This window comes from Bos mutus, chromosome 3 (genome assembly GCF_027580195.1).
Source record: "Bos mutus isolate GX-2022 chromosome 3, NWIPB_WYAK_1.1, whole genome shotgun sequence".
In the NCBI taxonomy this organism is placed as follows: Eukaryota; Metazoa; Chordata; class Mammalia; order Artiodactyla; family Bovidae; genus Bos; species Bos mutus.
Window position 1 is genome coordinate 100,632,621 of NC_091619.1, and position 19,152 is coordinate 100,651,772.

General features: G+C 42.7%; 1 protein-coding gene across 6 annotated transcripts in view; it reads left to right on the forward strand.

The window, feature by feature from the left end:
* Positions 1-1,007: 1,007 nt before the first annotated feature.
* The window catches only part of NFYC (nuclear transcription factor Y subunit gamma), a 65,057-nt gene continuing 46,912 nt past the window's right edge, over positions 1,008-19,152 (forward strand). For 2 of the 6 annotated variants that reach the window (XM_070368226.1, XM_005904936.3), the window contains exon 1: positions 1,008-1,157. The gene's annotated coding sequence lies outside the window, so the exon portion shown is untranslated. Of the gene's footprint in view, positions 1,158-15,909; positions 16,074-17,388; positions 17,543-19,152 lie in introns of those variants that run through there. The other 4 variants (XM_070368227.1, XM_005904935.3, XM_070368228.1 and 1 more) reach the window with 4 other exon arrangements.

Below are 19,152 nucleotides of genomic sequence, written 5' to 3' on the forward strand. Positions count from 1 at the left end.
GTGCATTAAATGAGATTTATTAAGGCTGGATTTGAAAACAATTTCCCTGAATTCAAGTCAAGGGTTTAATTCCACTATTCTCAACAACGTTATCACTAGGGTCATAAACTCAAAGGAAGGAAATAATAATAGTGTATTGATTTTATTGTTGAGGAGCCCCACAAAACAAGTCTCAGAAAAGTCATTTGTAAACTTCAAGGTAACCACCAGCAAAAGCAGTCTTATTTGTGCTTGCAACCTAGTGCACACTGTTTCATTGTGGATGATTCTACTCAATATATATTTGATGTATTTATATACAGATTTGGGGACTATTCAAACTGAGTTTCGCCACTATCTGCGGAGCCTTCATTAAGTTACTTAACATTTTGGCGCTTCATCACCAGTAAAATAGAAATACTGCTAATGCCTTCGGACTAAGTAGCTGTGGAGATTAAAGCGGTAAAGTATGAATACGAATGGTGGTTGCAGTTCAGTTTCCAATTGTTTTTAAAGAAGTTTTAATTCTGCCTTCAAGTGACAAAAACAATGTGCATACAGACATAAAGTTACAAGGTGACCATTCTAGGAAAAGTGCTGTTCTTTATTTTGAAGAATATCTTTACAGTTTTAAATCCCCTTTTACGGTACTGGCAGCTGTCTTCTTTAACGGCGCACTTAATCTGGCATTCCCCATGCCGCCCTCCATCCTCCAGCTCTGTTACCTCCTAAATTAAAAAAAAAAAAAAACCCACGAAAACCCATCTATTCCCCTAAAACTCAAAAGCGTGCGTACCATAGCAGAGGTCCACAAAAGCTGAATACGCTGTCTAGGACCCCGCTAGATACCTCTGGACTCTAAAGGGGGCGGGGTCAGATGGCTCAAGTCTCACCAAGTCGTCGCCCCTTCTCAATTCTCGCGAGACTTCAAGCAACTAAGCTTCTGCGCATTAAAGACACTAGGAGCCAAGGCGCCAAAGGAGGGGGAGGGGAAGCGGGGGGAGACGGTGCAAACGGCGTGGCCGCCATCTTGTTTGTACCCCGGCTTAGGGCGCGCTCCGTTCTCCGTGACGCACGCTTCCCCCTCCCCTCCGTCGTGCCCAGGCCTCTGCATTGCCCGACTCCGCCGGAGCGTGGGGGCGGCTCCTGCTCTTCCCTGGCCTTCTGAGCCGAGGCGTGTGAGTGTGCGGGAGCTACCGCGGGTGGGAGGGGGAGAGGTGAGCGGCGGTCGCGAGGGGAGGGGCGGCGCTTCCCGCCCTCGGCGGAGACCTCACTTCCCTCGCGTGGCTGCTGCTGTAGTTCGGTCCGGCCTGCCCACCGCCATGTTGTGTTCTCCCTGGCCCGCCGCTGTCGCCGCCGTCGCGCTCGTGGGGTCCGTGCGCCTTGTCGGCCCGGCTCGCGGGCTTTTTCCCATTGGCGGAAGGCGACGGCGGGGGGGGGCTCGCTCGTGATTGGTTGGTGGCGGGGAGGCCGAGGACCTGGCACGTTATTGGTCGCGCTGGCTTCGGCCTAGGGGTTGTCAGGGAATCAGAGGCTGTGGGGATGCGCGCGTCTTCGTCTCGGTCTGTCGAGCGATGACCACTTACAGCGCAGGCGTGGGGTGGAGGTTGGGGGCGAGCCTAGAGGCCTTAAGCCGGGAGAGAGGGTGATGGTCTGGCAAGTACTTCAGGAGTATCCTATGCGTGGCTGGGAGTGGGAGGCACTCCAAATTCCAGAGGTGCCCTCCGGAATGGCCTGGGATAGGGGCGTGTAAGCCACAAGGGTGCCAGGCTTGGAAACGCTGAAACCTGAGTTACAGGTTGAGACGATCTTTGAGATCCAGGGGTGCTAGACTTGGAGTATAACACAGGGAATGACCCTGATATCCACAAATGCCAAATCTGAGAGCATAGTATAGAAAGAGAGGGCATCAGGGCCCTAGAGACATATCCGATGAACAATAGGATCAGATCAGGAATTTTGCTAGAGAGTGCCAGTGCTGAAACACAGGTTTTGGTGAAACCCTGGAGTCCGTAGTTACCAGATTAGGGCTGTGGTTATGGTGTGAGGAGGAAGTAAACAAATCCAGGCCGTTCAGTTCAGTCGCTCAGTCGTGTCCGACTCTTTGCGACCCTATGAACCACAGCACGCCCGGCCTCCCTGTCCATCACCAACTCCCGGAGTTCACTCAGACTCACGTCCATCGAGTCAGTGATGCCATCCAGCCATCTCATCCTCTGTCGTCCCCTTCTCCTCTTGCCCCCAATCCCTCCCAGCACCAGAGTCTTTTCCAATGAGTCAACTCTTCGCATGAGGTGGCCAAAGTACTAGAGTTTCAGCTTTAGCATCAGTCCTTCCAAAGAAATCCCCGGGCTGATCTCCTTCCGAATGGACTGGTTGGATCTCCTTGCAGTCCAATGGACTCTCAAGAGTCTTCTCCAACACCACAGTTCAAAAACATCAATTCTTCGGCGCTTAGCCTTCTTCACAGTCCAACTCTCACATCCATACATGACCACTGGAAAAACCATAGCCTTGACGGACCTTTGTTGGCAAAGTAATGTCTCTGCTTTTGAATATGCTATCTAGGTTGGTCATAACTTTTCTTCCAAGGAGTAAGCGTCTTTGAATTTCATGGCCGCAGTCACCATCTGCAGTGATTTTGGAGCCCAAAAAAATAAAGTCTGACACTGTTTCCACATCTATTTCCCATGAAGTGATAGGACCAGATGCCATGATCTTAGTTTTCTGAATGTTGAGTTTTAAGCCAACTTTTTCACTCTCCTCTTTCACCTTCATCAAGAGGCTTTTTAGTTCCAGGCTGAGAGGGAGGCAATCTATTGGATAGGTGTGCTTGTTCTTAATAACAGAATGCCCAGCCTAGGGGGCACAGCATTTAATAGTGACAGATCTGTAGGAGTGAAAAAGTAGAAGCATTTAGGGAAACATTTTCAGATTTGGGAATCATATTAAGAGAGTAGTTATAGATGATGGGGTCTCAGGACCATGCTGTTAGTTTTAGGTGTTCTATAGGAAGTTTTGTGGCTTAGACAGTAAAGAATCTGCCTGCAGTACGGAGACCCAGGTTCAGTCCCTGGGTTGGGAAGATCCCCTGTAGAAGGGAATGGCAACCCACTCCAGTATTCTTGCCTGGAGAATTCCATGGATAGAGGAGCTTGGTGGGCTACAGTCCATGGGATCACAAAGAGTCCAGCGCAACTGAATAACTAACACACACGTGTAGTTTTACTGCTCTAGCAAAGTTACAGATCAGGGCTCAGTTTCCAGGTTTCCAAAGCTACTCTTTCTAGCAAATATCAGATACTTGGCAATTGTTTGTTTGGAAGGATGTTGTTAGGTTCCTCTTTAGTGGAGGAGCACTTGACAGATCCTAGATCTTGACACATTTTTTTCCTTTTATATATGTCTGAAAAGCACACCCACCCTCATACACAGTAAAGGAAAATTTTTTTCATAAGCAGCTCAGAGCGAAAATAAGCTAGTGCATAGCATCTTGCATCTTGTCTTATGTAACAGGGTTTGTCAACTCTGTGGTTCATATTTTAAAAAGATTTTTTTAAAATTGAGAGTTGTTAAGAGTCAGCTTGTTGGGGGTACGTTCTTTTCTCTTTGAATTGTAGTAACTTGGATTGTATTACATTTGCTCCTCCTGAGGTTTGGAGATCATGGAAACACATTTGTTAAACCTCTGTTTTTCTAATTTGTTTTTCCTTGTCTATTTTAGGTGGTTCTTTCAACTTTAGATAGATATTACATTTATGTTTTCAAGAAACTCCTGTGATTTTCACATTTCTCAGTTTTATGCGAATGCAACTAAAATTTCAAGACAGAAGGGGAAAGTAGTAGAGGAAGGGGATTGACATTTTGGAGTACATTTAACACATTTTCTGTTAGGTAGACATCCTCATGTTGCAGATGAGAAAATTGAAGATCAGAGAGGTTAAGTAGCTTCTCCAGTGTTGCTCAGTGGTTGAGCTAGGATTAAAATTCAAGTAGCCTGATGTCAAAGCTTGTAGTTTTATCTGCTGTGTCTTGCTATCAGCATAAACCTGACTTGTCAAAACTCTCAGGTAGTTTTACATTTCACAGTGGATCATTTTTCCTTGACTTCTGGATGTTAGGGATGTATTGAGTGGGAGAATTTGAATAAGAAATTGTATTTATTTGAATAATTACAATAAGAATTTGTTGTACTGTTCAGACCACAGAATGATAACCGTATAGAATATTGTTTCTTCAACTAGGTGTTTAAATTGTATCCGTTGGTTTCTCTTGTGAAGGGAGAGATTAACATAGTAAACTGCTGGAGTTTTTCTGAACCCAGGTAGGTGAAAATATGTGCCGAAAATATGTACAGAAAGTTTAAGAATCTGCATTCTTTAAACCCAGGCTTCAAAATATTGTTGCCATAGACTTTCTATATATGGAAGTGATTAATGCTGAGCAGTGAGGAACTACCAAGTACATAGTGTAAAGAGCTCACTGGGGAACTTTTTCCAACATCACCATTCTTTAGCACATTTGTCTCCAAACACTGCTGCTGCTGCTGCTGCTGCTGCGTCGCTTCAGTCGTGTCCGACTCTGTGCGACCCCATAGACGGCAGCCCACCAGGCCCTGCTGTCCCTGGGATTCTCCAGGCAAGAACACTGGAGTAGGTTGCCATTTCCTTCTCCAGTGCATGAAAGTGAAAAGTGAAAGTGAAGTCACTCAGTCGTGTCCAACTCTTAGTGACCCCATGGACTGCAGCCTACCAGGCTCCTCCGTCCATGGGATTTTCCAGGCAAGAGTACTGGAGTGGGGTGCCATCACCTTCTCCGCTCCAAACACTGGGACCTATCAAAAAACCTAGTGCCTTCTTCAGACTGGGGTGATTGTAGGATATGCTTATCCTCAATGACATGTAAATTGAAACTGGATACAACAGAATATTTGCAATTCCAATTTTTAAGGAAACATTTAAATTCAGGTTTCAAGTGAATTGGAAGTCTTATATAATTAGGTGAGGGTCCCCTCCCTCATGCTTGTAATGACACTGCAGTGTGGAAGATGAATGTCAAAAGTATGAGGGCAAATAGGACGCCATGCGTTTTGTACACTGGTCATCGCAGCTTCATTTGGCTTAGTCATTAGGTTAATCAAATATGAAGCCTGTTAAGACATCCATAAGCTAGTTTCTTTTTTAGCAAATCTGAACGAGGTTACAAAGACAGGCATATACGTATATCATTTTTATTCAGCAAGCATTTCTTAGTGGTGGCTCTTCAGCACCAGTATACCTTTCTGCATTAGCCTCCATACATTCTACATTGTGTGTGTGTGTGTGTGTGTGTGTGCGCGCGCGTGCGCGCGCATGCATGCGCGCACATGCTGTGTCACTTTAGTCGTGTTTGACTCTTTGAGACCCTATGGACTGTAGCCCTCCAGGCTCCTGTCTATGGGATTCTCCAGGCAAGAATACTGGAGTGGGTTGCCATGCCCTCCAGGGGATCTTCCTGACCCAGGGATCGAACCTGCCTCTCAAGTCTCCTGTATTGGGAGGCTGGTTCTTTACTACTAGCACCACCTGGGAAGCCCTACATTCTCCATTAACCCCTGGCCAATCGCTGGGCCTTGTTATCATTTGGAATTAACCACCCTAGAAATCTTGAACTCCCAGGAGGTCTGAGTTTTTACTAAAACCTTGTGAACGTCAGCTTTGTTTCTAAGCAGAAATCATACTAATACTTGGTGTGTGTGTGTGTTAGTCGCTCAGTCGTATCCGACTCTTTGTGACCCCATGGACTGTAGCCCGCCTGGCCCCTGTGTCCTTGGAATTCTCTAGGCAAGAGTACTGGAGTGGGTTGCCATTTACTTCTCCAGGAATACTTTGTAGACTATTTCTGTGTCATTTTATTTAATCCTTATGACAAATAATCATTACCTTATTTGTTTACACATTTCCCATCTGGTCAAAACTGATTCATCGTACTAGAAAAGCATCAAGATTTCTTACCCCATTTACAGAGAAGTGGAGTCAAAGTGAAATGTGGGGCTGAGGTAGGAGGTGGGCTCCAGGAAATGCAAAGAGGAGGCTGAAAGTGAAAGTTAGTCACAGAGTCGTGTCCCACTCTTTGTGATCCCCTGGACTGTAGCCCACCAGGGTCCTCTGTCCTTGGAATTCTCCAGGCAAGAGTACTGGAGTGGGTTGCCATTTCCTTCTCCAGGGTAAGAGGAGGCTGGATGATTGTAAATGTCCAACCTGGAGCCCGTCTGTCTCTTGCTTCAGGGCCATGGTGTGTGCTGTGTGCTTAGTTGCTCAGTCATGTCCAACTCTTTGCAACCCCATGGACTTTAGCCCACCAGACTTCGTTGTCCATGGGATTCTCCAGGCAAGAATATGGAAGTGGGTTGCTATTCTCTTTTCCAGGGGATCTTCCCAACCCAGGGATCAAACTTGGGTCTCCTGCATGGCAGGCAGATTCTTTACCATCTGAGCCACCAGATAAGCCATGGTCAGTGTCTTTTTGAGGCAGTTTTGAAATTTCCTAGTTCAGAGGTACTGAGCCACTAAAGCCATATGAATAAAATTCAAGAATGTCATGGCTACTGCCTTTTATTGAGTGCTTACATTGAACCAACAAGGGTATAAACAATATGTTTTATCCTCACATAGTATGAAATAGGTACTATTACTACCCTAATTTTTATATAAGGAAACTGAAGAGTTGAATACTTTGCTCAAGATCACACAGCAAGTAAGTGGCAGAGACCAGATTAAGTCTGTAACTTTTTTGAAATTGAAACTGTTTTTTCAAAATTGTTTATTTTTGTTGTTTTGAGAGGGTTTCTCTCTAGTGGCAGTGTGCGGGCTCTAGGTACCAGGCTCAGTAGTTGTGGCTTGTGGGCCCCAGAGCACAGGCCCAGTGGCGTCAGTAGTCGTGGTGCAGGGGCGTAGGTGACCCGTGGCGTGTGGGGTCTTCTAGACCGGGGATCAAACCCATGTCCCCTGCATTGGCAGGCAGACTCTTTACCACTGGACCACCAGGGAAGTCCTAGTCTGTAACTCTTTAATTCTTACACAATTTGTGGCACCCTGACTCTTAGAAAGTGTTCTCTTGACTCCTTAGAATATTAGGGGAAAAAGAAAAACTCTTGCATTTTAGCTCAGGAAGTGGCCTTTGGTTCTTTCAGGCACACCCCTTTGTACTAAAGTCCTGAAAACTGTAATGACCTTGATAAGGTCACTTCTATGCCAGGGTAGAGCCAAGTCTCCCAGTCCCTGGATCCCCAGGCCAGTGCTTATTCTGCTAGACGGCATTCCCTCTCCTGTGGAAGACCTGATTTGATGGCAGAGATGACTCTTAAGGAACCTATTGTATTTTCACAAGTGTGCCTCAGTCACAGGAGGGAGAGTAGCAGAGATCATTATTAAGGTCACAGATGACCTTCTTGAGGTTCATTCCAGCCTCAGGCATACAACCTAAGAACATTCCTTAGCCAGCAAGTTGTTCTTTTCCATTCTATTTCTTTTGCCCAAAGCAAACTGTTTGTGAGTTATCTGATGTCTTACAGTCTCTCTTTTCATTTTGTTTATTTGGTTTTGCATGCGCGCACTGTGACTAGTTAGGAAGGCTACAAGGTCATTTTAGTGTTTTCCCACAGAGACTCAAAACACCTAACATAACATTAATAGATTAATTGTAGGAGGAAGTGGATTTAAAATGCTTTGGCCAAAGAGTGCCTTTGGGAGGGGCCACTGTAGCTGCTGACCTTGGAGTCAGACCTAGGAAAGAATTCTTCTCTGTAAGGTATTTACCCTCTGTGGAACTAGGGGTCAGATTCTTAACCTGTCTGAGCCTTAGTTTCTTCCTATGTAAAGTAGTGGTTAATAGTAATACCTCTCTTACAGAGTACTTAATGAAAAATGAATACAGTAGCATATGGTAGGTGCCTGTCACTGAATGGGCCTTAATAAGTGAGAAGAACACAGCACTTTCTTTTGAGAATAGCGTAAAATCTGCCTGACAGCCAATTAGAGCTTCCTTGATGAGGAGGCTTTGTAATTATCTGCTCTGTTATGTACAGTAGGATTTCTACATGGGGGGGGGGGGGGGTTGGGTGGGGCAACCATTTGACAGGAAAGAAATATTCTAATTTAGTTGTGCCGTTGTGATTTAGGAGCTGATTTCTAGTGGACCGCTGTGAGGTCAGTATTACTTACGAATGCACAAGTTGTAGGATCATTTATTTCAGTGTTAAAGTGAAATCACTCAGTCATGTCTGACTTTTTGCAGCCCTGTGGGCTGTAGCCTACCAGGCTAACTCCGTCCACGGGATTCTCCAGGCAAGAGTACTAGAGTGGGTTGCCATTTCCTTCTTCAGGGGATCTTCCCGACCCAGGGATCCAACCGAGGTCTCCCGCCTTGCAGGCAGACGCTTTACTCTCTGAGCCACCAGGGAAGCCTGTTTCAGTGTTAGGTTGTCTCCTAATCCCCTCTGTTAATCTCCAGGTGCTGAGTGATCATGGTTCTCATGAGAAGAAAATGTCTTCACATTTGCCAAAGAGTAATGGTTGTTAAAATCAGAACAACCAGTTTTATCATTATGTCCAGAAAGAGACTTGTATTATATTCATTTAAAATTTTTTCTGATTGTAGAAATAGTTGAAGAAGGACTGTCAGCTTGATTTGTAGTCACCTGGATAACATTTTCTTTAAAGTAAGCAGAAAGACAACATTGTAGAATGGTCCAGGAAAAAAATCTCCCTGCCTGCAGAAATTTTTGCCAGGTTGCAAAATTTGCTGCACCCTTTCCACAGTTTAGTCACTCAGTCGTGTCTGACACTGTGACCCCATGGTCTGCAGCACACCAGGCTTCACTGTCCATCACCAACTCCCAGAACTTGCTCAAACTCATGTCCATCAAGTCGGTGATACCATCCAACCATCTTATTCTTTGTCGTCCCCTTCTCCTGCCTTCAGTCTTTCCCAGCGTCAGGGTCTTTTCCAGTGAGTCAGTTCTTCTCATCTGGTGGCCAAAGTAGTGGAGTTTCAGCTTCAGGATCAGTACTTCCAATGAATATTCAGGACTGATTTCCTTTAGGATGGACTGGTGGATCTCCTTGCAGTCCATGGGACTCTCAAGAGTCTTCTCCAACACCACAGTTCAAAAGCATCAGTTCTTCGGGCCTCAGCTTTCTTTACTTCCATGTTTACTTCTGCATTTACCCTTTGCACACTTCTCTGTGTTTTAGCTGTGAAGCACCTGATAGCAGTGAGGCTGCCTCTGTGCTCTTTTTCAGTGTGGGAGTTGTATTTTCCATTTTGGTTTAAGTTCTTACTTGTCTGCAGGTTTCATTTAAATCCATTGTACTTTCTTTTATACAGTGATCGCTTTCTCATGGATAAACTTAAGGTGCAATTTAGAGAGAGGGACTAGTCTAATCTTTCCATTTGAATGTTTCCAGTAGAAAAGGTTTAAATTAAGGTTCAAATCTCCGTGTTCAAGGCACATAAGATATCCTATTAAAATGAACACCCTCCATTTAAAATCGACAGTATATTGTTATAAATCAAATTCAAGAATTATTCTTAAACACATTCATGAATATAAGCTAAAATAGTGATCTTTTGAACAGTGCTTCAATAAGTGCTTCAGTGACTCACAGGAAATTATACTGGAGTGTAGAGTATTTTATATCTTATCATTGGCTTACATTTGTTAGAGTTACTGAGGGTTTTCAGAGTCCCTAATTACTGTTAACCCTGTCCTCAGGAGCTGCAAATTTTCCATTCCTGTGTCTGTATGAAGTGGGATTCTTTGCCCAGTATTAAGAAAACATATCCCCTCAACCAGTGGCATGATCTGTCCATTTAAAAGAGAAAAAAGAAAGTACACGCTATCTGCACAGTTGAACATTTTTGTGTTTCTTAACTCTCTCAAAAATTATTATTGTACCCTGAAGGTAAGTAGCTTAGAATTTGCTCATTATCAAATGACAAAGTTGGGGCCTATTTAAGAAGCAAAGCATACTTGGTTGGCAATTATTTGAGAGGCAGAGGATTGCTATTTATGGTGATATTTAGTGTCATTGTCATGAAAAAGGGAAATGCCATAATGTGTGTAAAACTCCCAACCGTTTTGGAAAGTGGTCAGAATAGACTTGCCTGTAGTCTTTTCATTCCACTAAAATGTGTAAATTGGCCTGGAGCAGCATTTCCCAAGCTGTTCATTGAACATTAGTTCTTACACAATGCGAGTAAGTATCCTCGGGGCGGGGGGGTGGGGGTGGGGGTGGGTGAAGAAGGATCCTTGACAAAATAATGGCCAAAGGCATTTCTTTTCTATATAATTAGTATTGAGAACGTTTGTGCTCATGTACAACCCTTCAAGAGAAAGAATACAGTATGCAGCGTTTCTCGAACTTACTGGGCCATGGAACCCTGTTTGTGAGAATGCTTGATCAGCATTTCATGTTATGACTTGGTGTGGAATAGAGCCCAGTTGAGCAGTTCTGGTATAAAGAGTTTATGAATAAAAAATGAATCCTTTGTATAGGCTAGCTGGGCCAATAGTGGGAAAGGACTTCTCTGGGAACATATATGTTTCCAAACTAACATAGACTCTTAGGGATTATGTGATTTCAAAGATCATGTAGTCCCATTGCCAGTAGCAGTATTAACAGAAGCAGTCTCCATCTTTCGGAACTTGCTGTTCATCAGGCACTGCGTTGTTATTCTACATGCATCATTAACCACTGGTCTCTCTAGAATAGTTGACCATCCATTGGTTTTCATTTATGCTTTGGAGAATATAATTTATTTTTAAAAAACAAATAATTGAGAATTTATAATCCACTTAGGCAGCCATTTACTGAGCGCCAGCACCATGTTCTTTATTCTGATGATGTTACCATTGCTCAGAATGTTTCTGGGACTTCTTTGGAGATTATCTTCAGAACATCTATCAGATTTTTTGAAAAATGTGTTGACATACTTTTTTTTTTTTACTTGAAGGTGATTTTGATTTGGAAAATAGCTAATAGTGTTTCAGGACCAAGTCAGGTGAAAAATAAGGGTCAGAAGTTACAGTCTGGCAGCCCTCAATTTTCTTTGATCTGCTTATAATTTTTTTTAAAAAACTAACTTGAAAATGTGAAGATTTATCATTTAAAACAATCTGGTTTCCTTTTTCTTTTTTTCTAAACCAAACAAAATAATACTCCTTATGAAGCCATTCCAAGGGTTCTGGAAGAGATAATGAGGGTAGTGACACAGGGAATGGGCATAATGGATGTTCTCTGTGATGCTGTTTACAATGTTTTAAAATTGAAGATTTTCCTGGTGGTCCAGTGGTTAAGAATAAAATTGAAGACATTGAGATTATTCATTAATATGGGACTCTTTAAAAATTGCATCCATTCAGTGGAATGTCATTCAGTTATTATAAGGGATGTAGGTCTTTATTTGATAGGGGAAATTATTCACATTATTTAAGTGAAAAGATGACAAAACAGTTGGTATAGTATTTTTGTATGGTATTATCTAATTTGGGGGAACTAACTTAACCTCATATCTCATTTATATAAGAAAAGCTTTTAAAAGTATATAACCCAAAGTACTAATGCCGCTTGACTCTGGCTACTTGGATTAAAGGTATTCTTTCAAAACAAAACAAAACAAACTCAAACCCACAAACCTATAACAGCATCAGTGCAAAACTGCTATATGTATCCATTTCATCAGCTTAGTGTGTAATAAGGCACACAACAAATTTAATAGTCAAATGAAAATGGCTTTGTTTGCCCATCTCAACATATGAAAAGTTCATTTTTCTCTAGATGTTCTCATCTCTTGATATTTCCTGGGAACCCCGGGTTTACTTACTAGTCCAAAAGAGTCAATTAAGGACACCATCAATAAAATGTTCAGGCTGCTAAAGAGCCCAGTTTCTTTGCTGCTATTTTTGCTTCTGCTGGAATATGGTGTAACCTCCAAGATCAAGTGATCTGGGGTACTGAGCAAGACCCTGTCCTTAGCAGGATTGTCATGGTGGTTGAGACCAGCTTCAGCCCGTGACTCTGGTTCTTTAGTCATTCTTCAGGATGCTATGTCAGGAGTTGTGCTAGCTTCAACTTTTTGTGTGTCCAGGATCTGGCTTTTGCTTCTTATATTGAATCTGAAGCTGTCACTGCGATGGACCAGCATTCCTCCATGGCCCTCATCAGTTGGAGCTGAGTAGTAACTGCTCCCCTCCCTCTTTTTTTGGCTGTGTTGCATGGCTTGTGGGATCTTAGTTCCCCAACCAGAGATCGAACCCAGGGCCCCTGGTAGTGAAAGTGCCAAGTCCTAACCACTGAACCACCGGGCAGTCCCCCAGGAGCTGCCCCTTTGGATGAGGTGTGCACTCTCCAGTTCCCTTCAATCCCCATTACTCATTATTTCACTGACACTGTGGCCAGGTTCAGTTCAGTTCAGTTGCTCAGTTGTGTCTCACTCCTTGTGACCCCATGAACCGCAGCACGCCAGGCCTCCCTGTCCATCACCAACTCTCGGAGTCTACCCAAACTCATGTCCATTGAGTCAGTGATGCCATCCAACCATCTCATCCTCAGTCGTCCCCTTCTCCTCCTGCCTTCAATCTTTCCCAACATCATGGTCTTTTCAAATGAGTCAGCTCTTTGCATCAGGTGGCCAAAATTTTGGACTTTCAGCTTCAACATCAGTCTTTCCAGTGAACTGCTACTGCTGCTACTGCTAAGTCGCTTCAGTCGTGTCCAACTCTGTGCGACCCCATAGACGGCAGCCCACCAGGCTCCCCTGTCCCTGGGATCCTCAAGGCAAGAACACTGGAGTGGTTTGCCATTTCCTTCTTCAGTGAACACCCAGGACTAATTTCCTTTAGGATGGACTGGTTGGATCTCCTTGCAGCCCAAGGAACTCTCAAGAGTCTTCTCCAGCACCACAGTTCAAAAGCATCACTTCTTCAGCACTCAGCTTGCTTTATAGTCCAACTCTCACATCCATACATGACTATTGGAAAAACCATAGCCTTGACTAGACTGAGCTTTGTGGACAAAGTAATGTCTCTGCTTTTTAATGTGCTGTCTAGGTTGGTCATAGCTTTCCTTCCAAGGAGTAAGCGTCTTTTAATTTCATGGCTGTAATCACCATCTGCAGTGATTTTGGAGCCCCCCCAAGTAAAGTCAGCCACTGTTTCTGTTGTTTTCCCATCTAATTGCCATGAAGTGATGGGACCGGATGCCATGATCTTCATTTTCTAAATGTTGAGCTTTAAGCCAACTTTTTCCCTCTCCTCTTTCACTTTCATCAAGAGGCACTTAAGTTCTTCTTCACTTTCTGTCATAAGGGTGGTGTCATCTGTATATCTGAGGTTATTGATATTTCTCCCGGCAGCCTTGATTACAGCTTGTGCTTCCTCTAGCCCAGCATTTTTCATAATGTACTCTGCATATAAGTTAAATAAGCAGGGTGACAATATACAGCCTTGACGTACTCCTTTTCCTATTTGGAACCAGTCTTAGGCCAGGTTAGGGTTTGATTTATATCTCTGTTCTGAGCACTGAGGATATATGTAGATATAAATGAGACACAGTTGCTTTCTTCAAGAAGTCCTTGTCTGGTAATAGAGACGTGTTAAAAAGTAATTCAGTATGTGATAGGTTCTATAGTCAAGTGTATATTTAAATGTTAACTAAGCACCTACCACATGCCAGGTATTAATGTTGAGTGCTGTAACTTATCTCATTTAAGCAAGCATTTCTGTGTGTTGGTGTTACTTTTTTTATTTCCATTTTACACATGAGGAAGTGAGCTCCGAGATGGTTAAGTAACTTGGTCAAGGTTATAAAGCTAGTAAGTAGGTAATTGTGATTTAAAATCAGTTTTCTGACTATGAGCATCAATTCCCACTCTCCCTTCTTTGGAATCATTAGAGCTTGACCAATGTAACCAATGCACTGGTTCTTATCTTAGGGTGTTTTTTAGGGCAAGATGATACAATTGTCTGGTGAGAGGCTCCTGAGACCAGGACTGGGGAAGAATATGAGTTAGAATCGCAGAGGCTCTTGGTCCACAGCAATGTTAAGCTAGAGAAAGCTAACCTGAGTGGGACTTCCAGATGGAAATTCTAGGGTAATTTCTCTTCCCACTTGTTGTTGTTAAGTAGTTTCTGACTCTTTTGCGACCCTATGGACTGTAGCCTGCCAAGCTGCTGTGTCCATGGGATTTCCCAGGCAAGAATACTGGAGTGTGTTGCCATTTCCTTCTCCAGGGGATCTTCCCGACCCAAGGATGGAACCCATGTCTCCTGCATTGCCAAGTGGATTCTTTACCACTGAGCCACCTGGTAAACCCCCACTGGTGGCTTGAATTCTACTAAGGTGACTGTTGATGAGAAACAGGGATTGAAGTGTTTTTCTTGCAAACTGCCAAGAACTAATAAAAACTATGCCAAAGACCATCACAAAGTATCAAGGGGCATGTTTGGTTTAATCTGGTGCATCAAAAGTGGAGTCAGAGGTAGACTTTTGGAACAATAACTAGACCTCAGCTGGGATTGTTGGTGAAAGGCACGGATTTCCAGCATAAAGCTGGGGAAGATTTTTAGTAGCAGCTGGTAGTCCTCCTACACTGCTCTTTAAGGCTCAGGAATTGCTTTCTGCAGGGTTGCAGAGTATGCTGGAGATAAAAAAAAGAGACATTACTTCATAGTAGCTTTGGGGCCTTAAGGAGCTAGGCCTTTCTGAACTTTAACCCCTATGTAAAACAAGGAATTTGAATTGGGTGACCTTTAGTATTCCCCCCCCCCCCCGCTTTTTTAATGCTTTTTCAGACACAGTACGGTATACTTTACGTATGCTAGCTCATTTAATTCTTAGAGTGACTCTGATACAGATGGTGATATCCATGTATCACTGATAAGGAGACTGAGGCTCAGGGTTAGCCTCGTGTCATACAGTTAACAAGTAGAGGAATCTCAATTTAGAATTAGCTCCTTCTGTTTCCCAGTGTTTAGTTGTTTTGATGTGAATAAGCATATTCCTCTGCTTCCCACCCCTCAAAGCAGCTTTTTTGCTTCCTTGCAGCTGACCTGACCCCCAGTCTTATGAGGTTAGGCAAGGCTCTAGCGTGAATAAGGCACACAACTGGCCTATTGGCCTTCTGCCTTCCCTTCCAAAGTTGGTAGCTATTCAGAATCTAAACCTTTCAGAAAATAACTGCAATATCTGTAACTCTATGTAGCTTCAGGAATCGTCCCACAATGCACTCTGTTAGCATATCTGAGCTCTTATTTAGATGCTGTAGTGAAATTGCCATGCAGTCCTTTAATATTTTAATGTATAATCTTTTTAATGATATAGTTGTTTCTAGTCCTTATAAATTATACATGTGATTTGCTACTGGTTAAATGTTTCTAGTAGTTTAGCAATAAATTTTGTATCATATTATGGAGTGCTGTTTGTCAGATACTCAACTGGATCTCTAACCAACAGATGAAATTAAACATCATAATTTTTTAATGAAGTTGGGTGTGATGACTAATGCTATCTATGCATACAGTCAGCCTCTGTCTGTGTATACTGAACTCACAAATACAGAGGGTCAACAGTATTGCACCACCTAATATAAGGGGCTTGATCATCCTCGGATTTTAGTAAATGTGGGGGATCCTGGAACCAGTCTCCCATGGATACCAATGAAGGACTGTAAATGTGACACCTGAGAATTTCCTTGGACTTGGGCCTGGGGTGCTCTATGTCTTGGTAAGCATTGTAGTGCCATGGCAAGGTTACCACCCTGGGTGGGACCTGAGTTTAAATCCTAGATGAATGGCTAGGGGCCAGTTGCTTAACATCTCTGCACCTCAGTCTTTCTCTAAGAGAAGTTAGTATGGCAGTCATTGGACAGTCCACCTTGCTTCTTTTTCAGGAAACTGCTGGATCTCTGCATATGTCTATGATGACCTCTTATGTAAAATTGAGGAATTTCTAGAAAGGATCTCATTTGTCTGCAAAACAGTTGTGTTGTTTAGTCCTGGGATATTTTGTTTTGATGAGAGGAAGCAGATCTAAGGAGATCATTAAAGGCCTCAGGTAATAATGAGATGTTTCTATTTGAATACTTTTTAAAAAAATTTTTAACTGATTTTCACTGTATTAGGAGGCTTCTCTTAAAACATAAACAGTTGGGCACGTAATCCATAACAAGTCTTTGACCACCACTGGTAAACTTTAGTACCCTAAATGTCTTCAGTAACCACGATACTTAAAATTCATCAGCCCTGCTGCTTATTCTTAAAAATGTGGTAGAAAAGTTAATCCTCTTGATATTAAAATTCTGTTATATTGAAAGCTAATCAGCAATATTTTGTAACCACCCTAAATAAATTAGTTAACCCATCAAACTATATTGTTTTAAATAGTATATTCACTAATGTTCACTCTTTGCCAGTTTTCCCCCCCTTTATCATTATATTTTCCTCTTGGGTTCCTGGTGGACTTTCTGAAAATACCACTGTACCTGCCACTAACTTCATACACTATCACAGAATTTTTCTACTTAGATTCGTTTATATTTCAAAATAATGAAATGTGTGTTTTTGAAATTACCAGAGACATAATGACAGATGCCTTTTTGGAAATCTTGCAGACTGTTGTATGACCATTGGTATCACTCTTTGTTACTTTAAAGAAGCTGTATTTTCTTTGGAGCCATTGGATTTAGCCCACCCAGTTTTTTTTTCTTCTTCTGTTAATGCTCAACAGAAAGCTGAAGATAGTTAAGCCACAACTTTCCAACCTTGTGCACATTGCTTTTCTGGTTTACTGCCATAGGATCCTGTAGCAGTATCTTACAGACATCTTTGATGGCCAATCAGAAGCAGTTAAATTACCTTAAATTTTTTTAAAATGGAACTCTGACAGCCAATAAGAAATCCTTTGGGTGGGAACTGTAACAGCCCTTTCGGGTGATTTTAAGAACACTTCTAAAATTTCAGAATCTTCTGTTTTGGAAGCACATGTGGCCCTAGTGCATCTGCTGTGTGCATTTGCCAGGCATTTTGAAGCCTTAAGTTCCTTGTAGTTTGAAGTCTGGATCTGACCCTGTTCTGCTTCTCAAGGTAACTTTAAAACAGGAAGTGTGCAAAGGAGGTAACTGATGACGTGAGCAGCCAATCATGGCTTTGTGTTCTTAGCTGATAAAGCAGCTCAACCAATGGGACTACTCTGGAGGCAAGGTTTGGTGTCAAATAGCATGCTAGATTGAATGCCTTTGACTGTTAAAGTGGAAGGAGGCTGCAGGGCTTCATTGGAGCCTCGGAGTTTTTCACTGAGGCAGGGGTCAGCTGAAAGACAAAGAAAAATGGCGAATAGTTTGCTGGGGGGTGGGGGGACAGCTGTTCGGGCTTTCACTGGAGTGGACATTCCAGACTCAGGTTTCTGCATCTCCTGCTGCCTTTTGTTTCCTCCGTCCTTTTGTGGGGGGGAGGGATAGGAGTGACTTAAATTCTCCCTGTCCGAGGAGATATAAATAACTACATGTAAAATTAATGCAGTTCCCGGTAAGTTTAATTCTTTGTTTTGTGTTAAAATGGTAGAAACTGTTAAGCTTCAGAGAGTGTAGACAAGTTGCACTGTTTCAGAAAATGGCCACTTTACATTCCATGCATACCTTTTGGTGCACCTAGAATACCTTGCTCTGTTTAGATTTTGCATGCCCTTCAGCTAGGATTTCTTTTCCTAGTTGAGTATTGACTAGAGCAGGTACATGAAGGAAGGCTAATCATTTTTCCGGGGCACACAGAAGCAAAGCACTTTCTCTTTGCTTTCGGTAAACTTAACTGTTTTCCAAATAATTTTCCTTTGTTCAAGTGCACTGAACCTTTCCTATAGAATGAGCTGAGTTGTTGTGAGACTTTTTCTGTTTCCATGCACTTTGTTGACATTTGTGTTTTCAGAGGTGGAAGTAGCACCATTGCTGTTCTAAATTTGTGTGAAAATATGATTTGCACTGGGATGCAGGTTCTAATGGTAAAGGCCCACATGCCAATGTGAAATTCTCCCATAACTTTCTTGATTTACCTGTCTGCTTCTGCATTCTAGTAAGTACCAGTTAATGAACAGCCTTTGTTTTAAAATGCACATTTTAGCTTAGAATACCAGTTAGAAACATCTCCACTATATTGGCAGTGACAAGAACAAATCTTTTTCCACCAGTTTCACACATTTTGTTAGGTGTTGATTTGGTTCCTTAAAATGATGTGAGCAAAATGCTTTACATTTTCTATATGAAGTCTTTAAAATCCTAATTTTACCTACAGTTTGTGAATAGGAAAGTAAAGTGTATAGGCACCCTGTCTTTTGCCCTTGGTTCCCCCCCCCCCTTTAGGGATATGAAACTAATGTAGGTTGCTGGCTAATCGGTAACCAGCCTGTTCTTGTGACTAGTGAAATCTTCCATCTCATGTACTAAGATCCATAAGACACTTGATTCCAAAAAGCAATTCTTTGTTTTCTTTCTGTTTGCAAACATGGAATGAAGGTCATTGGAACATTTCTGCAGCAGACTTAGCATGGAGCAGTGGACCGGCAGCGCTCAGCCTCTGGGGAGGGAAAAGGAGCAGGCCCTGTCCGAGAAGTTTGGAGGCTGTTAGTTTGCCTTCCCCTTGAGTAAAGGATTTACCTGAGAGAATCGATGGGGGTTTAGATTTTGGGTTCTTGGAATTGGAGTGATATAGCAGTCAAAGTTGCTAAATACAGGCCTCTGTCGTTGCTCGGAAAAGTGACCTTGAAAAACTGCCGAGGAGTTGAAAGATTGAAGGACAAAGTTTGTTTATGCAGATTTTAGACTGAAAAGCTTCTATTTAAGATGAAAAGAAGCTGTACTTCTGATGTTCAAGTCCAGTGGTTAGTAGGGTTATGTTATAGATTCAGATTAGGAGTTTCCAAGCAATACAGCAGTGAGGCTGCGTTCATTTTTCTCTCGCGCTCTTCTTCATTCCCTCCCCCCAGCAAAAAAATTTTAAATCCTTCTGGTATGATGGTTGAGTGAACTGCCTAACATTCAGAATTCCTTGCATGCTACCTTGTCTTCTATGTAATCTAGAGGATTCTTAGTGAAGAATGGTATTTCAGGAGTTCAAAGTAGTTATGTTTGTGAAACTTCTTTTGG